The 11,720-nt window shown below is 39.7% G+C and overlaps 1 protein-coding gene across 3 annotated transcripts in view; it reads right to left on the reverse strand.

Moving 5' to 3' along the window:
• MAPK10 (mitogen-activated protein kinase 10) overlaps nucleotides 1-10,795 on the reverse strand; it is a 91,538-nt gene extending 80,743 nt beyond the window's left edge. For all 3 annotated transcript variants that reach the window (XM_065736674.1, XM_065736671.1, XM_065736673.1), the window contains exons 1-2: nucleotides 10,518-10,795; nucleotides 5,850-5,969 (exon numbers count right to left, since the gene is read on the reverse strand). The gene's annotated coding sequence lies outside the window, so the exon portion shown is untranslated. The remainder of the gene's footprint in view (nucleotides 1-5,849; nucleotides 5,970-10,517) is intronic.
• Nucleotides 10,796-11,720: the final 925 nt, after the last annotated feature.

Consider the following 11,720-nt stretch of genomic DNA (forward strand, 5'->3'; position numbering starts at 1 on the left):
TGCATAGGATAGAGAAGTTATATGGCAGTTATCTGTCAACAGAAGGAACTGTGATCAGAAAAAGGACTTGCTTCTTTTAGAAGAGAGACCGGAGCTTTTATCCATTTAACATTGTAAATCATTATGTCATACAATTCGGATGTGCAACCAACAAAAGTCTTCATGTCCACATTAAGAAGCACATAGAAATAAATTCCTCTTTATTCTCTCTCATGCTCTTTCCACTTCAGTGCAAGCAGCTTCTAATGGAATCACATTCTCCCATCCCTCCTGCTCCCATGCCAATTACTGCAACACTGTGGGGAGGTCAGAGCAAGGAGCACCCACAGTACTGCTCAGCAAGCCCTGTCTCACACATGACTCCAAAGAAGTAACCCTGTAAGTCTAACTCAAGCTTCATTTTTCCAGAAACAAACACAGAAAGCAAGTGGATTAGGAAGTCTCTGTGTTGTATAGTGCATCAATCTATACAAACTAACCTGGAATAGCAACTATACAGAGATATATACAGGGTAAATTACTCCATAGGCTGCTGTACAAACATCACCTTCAGCAATGACTTATAATGAGCAATGACTTGCTCAGAACCAGAACTCTTTCTCAGGATGCTTTACAGCCTCATAGTGCTTTCAAAGCCTCTGTAACCTTACAGTGGGTTTGCACACACAGAATATTTTTATTCCTGGGATAGGAGCAGTAGCTGTGCCTAATGTCAATTAAAAGTCATCACTTGCTCTGCAAGAACTTTTTATTCATGTTAATTCTCTATAAAGAGATCATAAAGCAGGAAGGAGGAAGAAAGCATTGAAGATGGCAACAGATAATATGTAAAAGATGACAAAATATCCATCTAAAAAAAATACCACCAAAAAACCAACCACGACTCAATCAGATTCCTGAAACATTGGAGAGTAGAGTTTAATAAGAGATGCTGTAATGATTACTTACCTTGTTCTCACTTTTCATCACCAAATATTTAGTTAATGGCCACCAGAGGCAGCAACCTAGGTTTTTCATGTTACATACTGAACAATTCCAATTCTTAAAAAACACAAAACAAAAGCTATCCAACATCCAGTAGCTCAAAAATGTCCATTTAATAATTATTTCTTATGCTCATGGCAGGTCAGTTGTTCTAAGTAACTTCACTAGCAACTCAGAACGTGGTAAGAATGCAGAAGTTGTGGTACTCTCCCTACCCCTGCAACAGTCCTCACCAACCTGCTACCATACAGAGGTCAGCATCTACCATAAGGATACGGCAGAGCCTGAGGATCAGCCTGTGTATCTACAGGGAGCTGGGAGAAACCCTAGAAAACTCACCCCTCTGGAGAGTTGTCCATGGTGCATATCTGCCAGACCTTTCACTTGCACCTGTTGGCAGACTGAAAGGCTGATTTTGTAACAACAGTGCACAAATAGGCACGGTGTCAATAGAGCACATTGACAAGTGTGAAAGAGGAAGTACAGAAAGTATTTACTCATTTGGTTACAGAATACTTCCTACCACTTCATATATTACAGGTTCATATGCCAAGACCATACACACAGCTAAGTTTACTGCTGCCTTGGTCTCCCCATCACTTTGCTGGCACGGTTCTCTGGGCTCCAATTCAGTATTTTCATTTATTTCTCTGCATGCTAGTTAAATTATCTTTATACAACTTGTATGGATGACACTGAAAAACTACTCCAAGATTCAGAGGACATTTGTTTGACTCTGTTCCCATATTCTGCAGCAATACTGTTGGATGTTTTCCATAAGGTTGGGAGAGGAGCCTGCCAAACACTGAACTCGCCTTCCAGGTGGCATGGACAGAATCAAATACAGCAGAGATACCAACATTTCATCTAAGGCATACACAGGTCACACCTGGCATGGGGAAGTATAAATGTCATAAAATTTGCTCCTCTTCAGTAAGCACAGACTGACATACACCAGAATAAAAGCATTTGGTTGCTGGTATTTAACATCTACATCTCATCAAGTATTCAGAAAGATGATGAATGTGCACTTCAGTCAGACTTTTTCTTTTAATTAAGCAACATCAAATCCAAAATCCAAAGAAATTTGTCACATGCTCCCAAAATCTTGTGATCCCACAAAGGAATAACCTTTGTGGAAGCACTGGAATGATTTGAAGCCCTCGAGCTGCAAGATACTCAATTTTCTTTTTTTAATTTTTAACATATATTTTTTAAAGGAATAAGGATGAAAAGCCTACTTTTAATGAAAAGGAAGCTCACAGTTACTCATATGTATGTGTCACAGAGCCTAGGGCATTAAAAAAACCCAAATACTGCAAGAGTTGAGAAAGCCACATTTCCATATCAGTTAATTAAAACATACTGACTGCAAGGATTGGCAATATCAAACGACAAACTGAGGATGGAGGAAGAACAGATATGCAACAGAGTGAGAAGTAACAGTAGAAAAAAGAATACCAGCTTCAAAAGGGAGTTAAAGCATCCTGCCCCACAGCATCCAGATAAAGTTTTTCTTGTCTTGTTTGCTGTCATACAGCAGTTTTTATACACATAAGCTTTTCCTGATAAGGAAGAAAGGGAAGCAAGTCACCAGCTTCTCTGGAAATTGTGTTCTGGGCTCCTCTGACAAAAGTCTGCTGTAACTAACAAAGTCAATGTTTACACTGGCTAGATGAAGTTCAGAATTTGACTATTTAGTTAGCATTTAAACAGATGAATAAGAGAGAATTGAGATTATGTACACAAAACACAGCCTTGATCGCAAGATACTAAGCCAAGACATCCTAAAGATTAAAAGGTACTTAATTATTTAAGAGCTTACAGTAATTTTAGTTTGGTACCTCAGGTACTTTGCTCACCTGCATGGATATACCAAGCCCGGCCTCTCATTCACATGAATTCCAACAAAATGAACTTAGTTCCCACCAGCCCTAATATTTTCATATTATTCAAAATATCCCAGAGTTTATCCACTACTTTATTTGATGAATATAAATAGTTTTGTACTCCAAATGCTACTCTCCCTGACCAATTTGAAAACATTTTTTTGTCTTACAGATGGCAGTTCATTGAACAGTATAGAAAAAGATCCTTTTTTTTTTTCTCAATTTGAAAGTTACAAGCAGAGTTTTGGACAAGGTTTCTGACTTAACATACAACTTCCACTGTTATAAAATCTTTGTTTTCACAAAGAGGAACATCTGGATGCAAAATACACAAGATTGCATGTGTATATGAGCAATATTAACTGAAGAAAACCTGAACAGAAGACAAACATTTTTATATCAAGGTTGTAGATTTCAAGTTGTCTTGACTTCATATAAGTTGTGCAGGACTATCCACATCTGATCACATGCAAAACTTTTCATTCATAATAAAGGGCATTATTTTGCCAAGGAGACACAGATTTTTTTTTCCTGTGGAGCTGTATATTCAAAGCAAGTCCCTACATTCCTCAATTCTTTTCTTAAAGATGTTTTGACTCTTAAAAAGATGTCATTTGGAAGGAAATTATTCTCAAGTAAATCTCTGCCTACTGGATCTCTGAGGAAAAAGAGCAGGAGTTGGCTTGATGGCATCACATAGTATTTCTGAAAACCTGATGTTTGTCCTGATCATCCATCTTCATAGAATCACTGAGGTTGGAAAAGACCTCTAAGATCACGAAGTCCAACCCCCAACCCACCCCCATTACGCTCACTAGCCATGACCCTCAGTGCCACATCTCCATGGTTCTTGAACATCTCCAGGGATCATAATGCCACCACCTGGGCAGCCCGTTCCAGTGCCTCACCATTCATACTGGAAAGCAATTTCTCCCAATATCCAACCTGAACCTTCACTGAAAAAGATCTTAAAGATAGGAGGAATGAAGCCGGAGGAAGTTACTTAGAAGAGAACACTGAACTCTGGGAGAAAAAAAAATAAATCAACCAAACAAAACATGCATGATTTAACTACTATGCAACAGTATCCATAGCTACAACACTCAGACAAAGACATCTTGGTGACCTGAGGGACCAACAATCAAGTCATACTGCTTATAGACAGAAGTACTGCTGTGTTCCACAAAGACAAAATGATCTCAGAGCTTTGCATATACCACTAAACTCTGTAGAAGTGAGGATTTTCAACATATTCACCAATTTTTAGAATGTTAATGGTGAGAGGATATGAACTGTCACACCTATGGGCTAATTATGTTAGCACATACACACTATCATCAAAATTCCATGCAACTTCTCTGAAATTAAATCACAAATATGTTAACACAATCTTGTATTCGTTATATTAGAATAAAATTGCACAACACATACTTGCCATGAGTCTTATATCTTTTGCTGTTAGGAGTTTATATAAACTTGTTATCTACAACTAGCAAATTACTTATGTGCTGCTAAACACATAAAAATTGGAAAGAAACACTGGTATGGTTTCATACTTCATTAATTCAAAGTTCAGCCAAATCCACTCATATAAGAAGAGTTAAGTCTCACAGATGCAAAAATCTACATATTGCATCAAGATGAAGGCTGCCTTGCTGGCAAGAATTGCCTTTGGACAGACCCCATAGACCTTAAAAATCTCTAAGAACTTAAATGCATCATGGCAGTAAGGAAAGATTTCAAGTTTTACATGAGTGTTTTACACTGAATGTCCACAAGTTAAATTAAAACAGTACATGTCATCTATCAGTGCACTGGTTTTCACTACATTCTCACACATTTTACTCCAGAACAGAATCTAATAGATATATCCACCTAATCTTATATTTTTTCTTTCCAGCAGTTCTACTAAGGATGACAATGGCACATTATCAGAGCACTCACTTGATTACACTACTAGCCATGTACTACTACTGTCCACCAGTCTGTATGTACTGGAGGGGTTCACCTTTGCCTGATCTATAAAAGAAAGACAGAATCATAGGAACTACCATTTGCTTGGAGTGTAGGAAAAATGTGGTGATTTGAATTTGCACCCTATTTTTGTAATAGCCCCAGAAATGGAATTTGACCTTGACCATTGATAACAGCCAAGTCACAGAAGATCTTCATAAAGTCTACAGATCATCTTGTACTCATTTCTTTTATTTAAAAATTCCAACTTTATGTTCATTCTGATTATGGTAGCAGAAGCTAGTCAACATCTAGCTGTTATTAAGAGGGGGAAAACGTGTATAAGCATTTTTAATGGAAATTTGTTTATCCTAAAGACTTGCAGGATTTCACAATGACTACTCTATAATCACATAAGACACCTAAAACCAGCTCCTCCTATCCCAAAGATAAGCCAAAATCATCTTAGAGAAATTATTAGGATCCAAATTTCTTATAAAAAGATTAAAATTACTCTCGTAGATTTCCATATACATAGAGACACAGAGTTCTTAAAAAAAAAAAAAAAAACCCAACCAAACACTATTTATTTGCTTTTCACCTCTATCCTCAGAATTCGCTTTTCTATCCAGGAATGAAGGAATTTACTGCAAGAAAACATATCAGAACTGCTCATATGAATCCTCATTCATCTCACGGACAAAGAAACCAGATCACCTTTCCTCCCCCTTGCCCCAAATAAAAGAGACATAAAACAATAACAAAAAAGATTTGTCTTATTATTCTTGTCTTCACTCTTTCACCAAAACCATATTGCCAGTACATCTGATAGCAACACGTACAACACGGCATTGACATACTTTGAAAAATAAAGGCACTTATAAACAAGAAAGCTCAAATGTATGAAAAATTATTGCAAGTTGAAATTTCATCCTCACACTTGCAAAAATACTCAGCCTTCACTTAGGCACTGTAATTCTGCCAAGGAATGTGATTTAATAAAATGGTATATTGTCAACTCACCACAGCATGTGCTATGCCTCATCTATAGGAAATGATTTGAAGGCATCAGCTTCACATGTAGGTTGCCATAACTGATACTGGAGTCTGGCCAGCTGCTGGTACAGCTTTCTAATACTAGCCCTAGACATAAAAAAACAGAGAAAGAAATATTTAAAACACAAAAACCCAAAGAAGTTAAACAGATAAACTAAGCAAACTCAGAACATCAGTATTTGTGTATCACACAACAAAGTGTAAGGTTTTCCCTCTGATATGCCCACTCAGGGAAGTATCTGTACGGGCCATTAACTTGCTTTTTCACCTGAAAAGAAGAAAGGTTAAAGACCAAAAATAACAAAGAATGAAATGCTGCTTAAATAAGAAAAATGCATAAGTATTTTTCACAAAAAATCAAAAATGAAAAAAACAAGATGGCAAACCAAACTGTTCAGGAGTTCACACTCAGGACTATTCCAAATTACAACAGATTGCACTAAAAATCATGAAACTGTCTTTAAGTAATTTGTTTTTGTTTCTACCCTGTCTTCTCAGATAAGATGTTCAGATTTTTCCTTGGATGAATGAACAACAGCAGCTTCCACTGAAGTGCTGAGATTTATACACAGGCGCTGTTAACGATACCTGAGGAGCGCACTGAAATATGAATTGTGATTGCAAGTTGGCAACAGGAATGCTTTATGAAATGTTGATGCACCAAGGCACAAGGCAAGGCCTTGAATTGCTCTATGAAATCGTGATGCTCTTGGAAAACAACATCACAACAAAACATCTTCAAATGATGAAGCACTTGCACTTACAGACAAGCTTAAGAAATAGGGTAAGCAGCAAAGGTAAGAAGCTGTGGGGGTAAACAGTAATGAAGAAGTAGAACAGTCAAGTACTGCTCTGGTGTCTAGCTACTGAACAAAACCCCAAGCATACAAATGGATGACGAGTGTTAAGCAGAAGGCAGTTGTGTTCATCACTGAACATCACTGAAGTTTGGGCAATATTTTCTTAGCATTGTTTTGCTGTGTCTGCAGATAACCCCCCAAAAAGTGAACCATAACTTGGAAGTCACTGAATACAAACAAAAACCAATATGTTAAAACAATTGCTTTATCAGAGAGAAACCCACAACACATTATATCCACATTGCAAACTCCCCAGCTCTCTGAAAATCACTGTAGTTTTGAGCTACCCGACCCATTGCTGTGAAATCCTGCTGAAACAGCTACTGATGTGATATCAGAATTTTGCTCTTCATAGCCTTTTGCTTTTAGTGTTTATTACAATGCAAAAAGCTGACAGCTGTGCTAGGAGCTGGAAGCACCGCAGATTTTCCATAACCTCACTGTGCTACAAGCAAGAGCCTATAGTCACAAATTCATGAAGATTTTCTCAGTCCTAGACAGGAAAAGAACCTCGAAATGAAGTACAACAGCTGCCTTTTGTTTTTCTTTTTCTAAAAGGGGCTTCTGACTCTGTCCTGTTCTCCAGGCTCACTCCAGAGATAAATGAATGTTAATGACCTTCTCTTCCCTAGACATGAAGGTGAGAACACTCTACTGCCACCAGTACTTTCACATGCAAAATTAAAAATAAATCAATCACTGTTTATAAATAAACAAAACATACCAAGAAGAATTAGGAGTTGAGCTTCCTGTCCTTCTATATTAAGAACAGGTCAAAAGTGCCCTTCACACTGGCTAACAAAACCAGATGTATCAGGCTACATGGGAAATACAACAGCTCAGCTTAAGGACAGCTGTTCAGTTTCCGCAGACTCTGGGCCATGAAATCCTGTACCACCCTCTGCCTTGCTTTGGATCTATCCTTGCACTTCATCACTGAGAAAATCTCTCTCTTCTACCTCACATTTCACACTAACAAAGTTACACATTGCTTTCAGTTTTACACTAACACCATTACTTGAGTACAAGAGCATCTTGTTTCTCTGAAAGACACATCCCTATGTCTCTCTACACAGATGGTGCTGCAGGAAAGAAGCTCACAGCAAATGCAACATTTTTCCCTCTTGCTGCTATCCTTCATTGGGGTTAATTTTTCTTGTAGGTGGCCCCATTCAAACCACTGTTCTATAGAATAAATGTGCATTCATGTTCAGTACTGGGAACCAGTGAGGACTGATGACAAAACAGAGCAGTAGCTACAGTAGCATTGCAGTCATTAGACCTTGAGGTTCTAATTTCTAGTAGTGGTGTTATCAACTCAAGATGTAATGAGAGAGACTGTGGGTATAAGATTGCTTATCATAAGCAAACAAAAACAATCAACAATACACACGGTCTCCACTTTGTTCTGAAAGCTTATGAATGCACTGATAATATATATTTTTATTACTCAAGGATTATCCCAAGAATTGACCCAGTTTATACTGCATAGGACTTTTAGAGACACCAAATTTTAAAGGGGATCCAAGTGCATATTTTATACTTTCCAAATCTTAATTAAAGAATCACAAATATGATACCTCAGAGTAATGACAATATCCCATTCCTTTTGGCCTTCTCCATCTCCCCCTCCCGCATGAATTGTGCAACTGACCACGGGACAGCTTCATGACATTTCCAAATACAATGGTAGGAACATTTTGATGGCTCTCTCTTTGTTTTCTAAAGAGAAATTTAATACTGGAAGATTTTTTTGCCTCATAACAACTGATTAATTACAAGTAATTCTCTAAATGGCCATAAACTTGCCAACAACTGACAACAACACAATAATCATAATAATTAAAAACAAACAATCATAATTAAAAACAACAAAAACCCACACATCCCTAAATCTGCTCGCAAAAAGCTCCCTCAGTGCACACATTTCCAACACTAGAAGAACATTTACCAGCACCAAGCAAGCAGACAGGCAACTGAAATCAACCGATTTTTCACATCAAGTGATTTTTGCCCTCACCCCATTTAGAAACATGTTTGTAATCCTAATGCTGTTTAATACAGTAACAATTACACCAGGACTCTGATTAATTCCGCATGCTCTAAAGCAGCAGGATGGAGCACTGTATGAGCACACAGCTTACTGAGGGTCAGGAGAATGAACATGGTTTAATGGCTGAGGTCAAATCACCTTTGTCGTTCACATCTGCTCCCCACAGGAGAAAGCCATTAGTTCAGCCAGTTGAAAGGCTATTTCCTTGCCACCTTTCCTAGCAGCAAGACTGTAAGCACACAGCAGGAGTATGTGGAAGAAAACAGTGCTCTGAGCGTTCTTTGCTGCTCGGTAGCCATCAGCCTTCTAAAATAGGGTTAATGGTCTGAGGTTTGGAGAACCAAAGCAAGCTTACATGTGGGCAAACATAATAGCCCTGGGAAGGAACAAGGCCATCTTATTCCATCTCAACCTTTCCCTTTTTCTGAAGCTGGCCTTACATTCTCTGCGTCCTCCAACAACCTGATTCCATGATTCTCCTGGGCATTTACAATTTTATCTTTAAAGAAAATTTGACTCTATGCTATTGTTCTTCCCCTCCTCCCCCTAAGAAATCTGTATTTTCAAGTAGTGTTGGTTTGTCTTTAAACAGATCTCTGGTGAAACTCACACAGAACACAGCACAGGAGGGAAAGGCTGCAGTCAAGATATAGTGCAGCTATGCAGCAAAAAGAGCCCATTTAAAGAGCTGTAAGCCACTGAAGACACAAACACCATGGAACGTGCCCAGTCTGGGTCACTGGAAGCACAACAATGCTAACACTTCATTAGGCAATAGCATTTGCTTCATTTCTTTTTAGGCCCCTCTACAGAAGAAGGAAAACTAACCATGTTTCCTCTTATAACAAGAGCTTTTCTACCAAAATATCTTCCTGCAAAGCAGCACCAATTTCACTGCAGTGTTCAGCAAGTGCTGAGCTCTTCTACAGAACAGCTGCCCTGCGGCGTGCTGTAAACACCTCTCCTGAAGCTCCCATGGTGCCATCAGATGCAGTCAGTTTTTCCATTCACTTACACTGAGGCAGTCACACAGAAGACCAATGGTTACCTTGGTCAACTACTTGCTTAAGGGACACCTCCACACTCAGCACAGCTTTTAAGACCCTTCTGCCCACCAGCACTTTTTTCCCTTTCTCTCTTCATTCAGCCACTTTACAAAAGGCCAAGACAGAAGTCATAAAAACATAGAATCATTAAGGTTGGAAAAGACCTCTCAAATCGTCAAGTCCAACCACCGACCTAACCTACTATGCCTACTAACTCACATCCTCCAATTTTCCATTTGCTAAGCATCACCTTCTATTCTGCTTTTACCAGTTTTCATTTTATATGGCTCTGTATGGACAATACAACTCACATAATGTACTCTTTGCTGCTGAATTGTGCACCAAGACCCTTTTTCCTCCAAAAGCCTTCAGGCAGTGATGAGGCTGGGCAAACCACAACTGTTTACATGAGCCAGCTGGTAAAGCACTGTCACCCCATCCATGATGTGCACTGCTCTCACAAACACCAAAACACCCAAACACTTAAACAGACCCAACCACAGAAACACAATGGTTCCTAGCCACAACACATAGATTCTGCAGCCATCCTGCTCCAGTTCGCCATTTGCTCCATTAATCTGCCTCATGCTCCCACGTTCTTAAGGCAATGCTCAGCATCTGTCACCCCACCCCACAAGAGCAGGTCAGTCTTTGACCATCAGTGCCAGGTGCCTACCATTCCGTGCTGCCTCCGTGCTCCTCACCCAGCCACCTTCCCCCGGCTGCACGTCAGGTGGTATTGTTAAGCCACATTCCAAACGGTGCCAAGGAAGAGATGAGCTTCTTATAAAAAAATATGATGAAAAATAAAATAAAAATATGGGTAGCTGGATCCAACGTTCTCCTTTAAAGAATTACATAAAACAGAACGAAGGAGAAAAGAAAAAGGGGAGGCAAAATGTCTGGTGATAATGGAATAAAAGAGGAGATTGGTTGCTGAATCACGCTCTGTCACTGCCTGGGAACCATTGTGCAGCTGATGCCGGCTGTACCATTGTGGAAGGACCAGAGGAGACAGGCGGAGCGATGGGGAATGGGGCTGCCATGGCAACGGGCAGGAGCGCACATGACGTCAAAGCGCAGAGGTCTGCGGGGGGGGGGGGGGGGGGGGTGGAGGGACAGCAGGGAGAAATGGGATCTGCAGACATAGCTCCAGTACCTCCCGGGGAACCGGGACAGAGTGGACTGCAGGGGGAGGCTGCAGCACCGGTCAGTGCATAAAGGAGAGATAAAAGCAGTATTGCTCAGTGCAAATCTGCTCTGCTGCTTGCACAGAGATAGATGTCCAGCACACTCCAAAAGCCAGAATATCTGAAATTAATTTATGTTTTGTGCTCAATGACAGAAAGAAATTGCAACATTCAAAGCCACCAATGCAGACATCCATGCTGCTATTGCCAGAAGCAGGTAGCAATGCAGCTCCTAAAAACCAAATCCCTTGGAAAGCCAAAGAACAGTCACAGATCCATCCCTTTCTACTAGCATGCCCCATATCACCAAACCTATAACATGCCACTTCTTGTGGGCCTGTTGACTTGTAGTACCACCATGCTTTGAGCTCTCAGCAGGATTGGTGACGACAATTGAACTCCTCAGGTTGACAGCCAGGCAGAGCTTATTTTTCCTGTGCACATAAAACTGCTGAAGATCTCTCTTTTGACATTTAACAGCAAATAAAGTACATTGGTAACATTTAGTGCACTAGACCAGGCTCCCACAAAATTTAGAATGGGATAAGAGCAAGTCAGAAATATTATCACAGTGTTCCCTGAGTTGGAAGGGACCCATAAGAGTCATTGAGTGCAGCCCTTGGCTCCACATAGAACCACATAAAATCAGGCCCTATGTCTGAAAGCGTTGTCCAAATGCTCCTTGAATT

Source organism: Cyrtonyx montezumae, unplaced genomic scaffold (assembly GCF_038088225.1).
Source record: "Cyrtonyx montezumae isolate F1298 unplaced genomic scaffold, pur_monq_1.0 scaffold_2, whole genome shotgun sequence".
Lineage (NCBI taxonomy): Eukaryota > Metazoa > Chordata > Aves > Galliformes > Odontophoridae > Cyrtonyx > Cyrtonyx montezumae.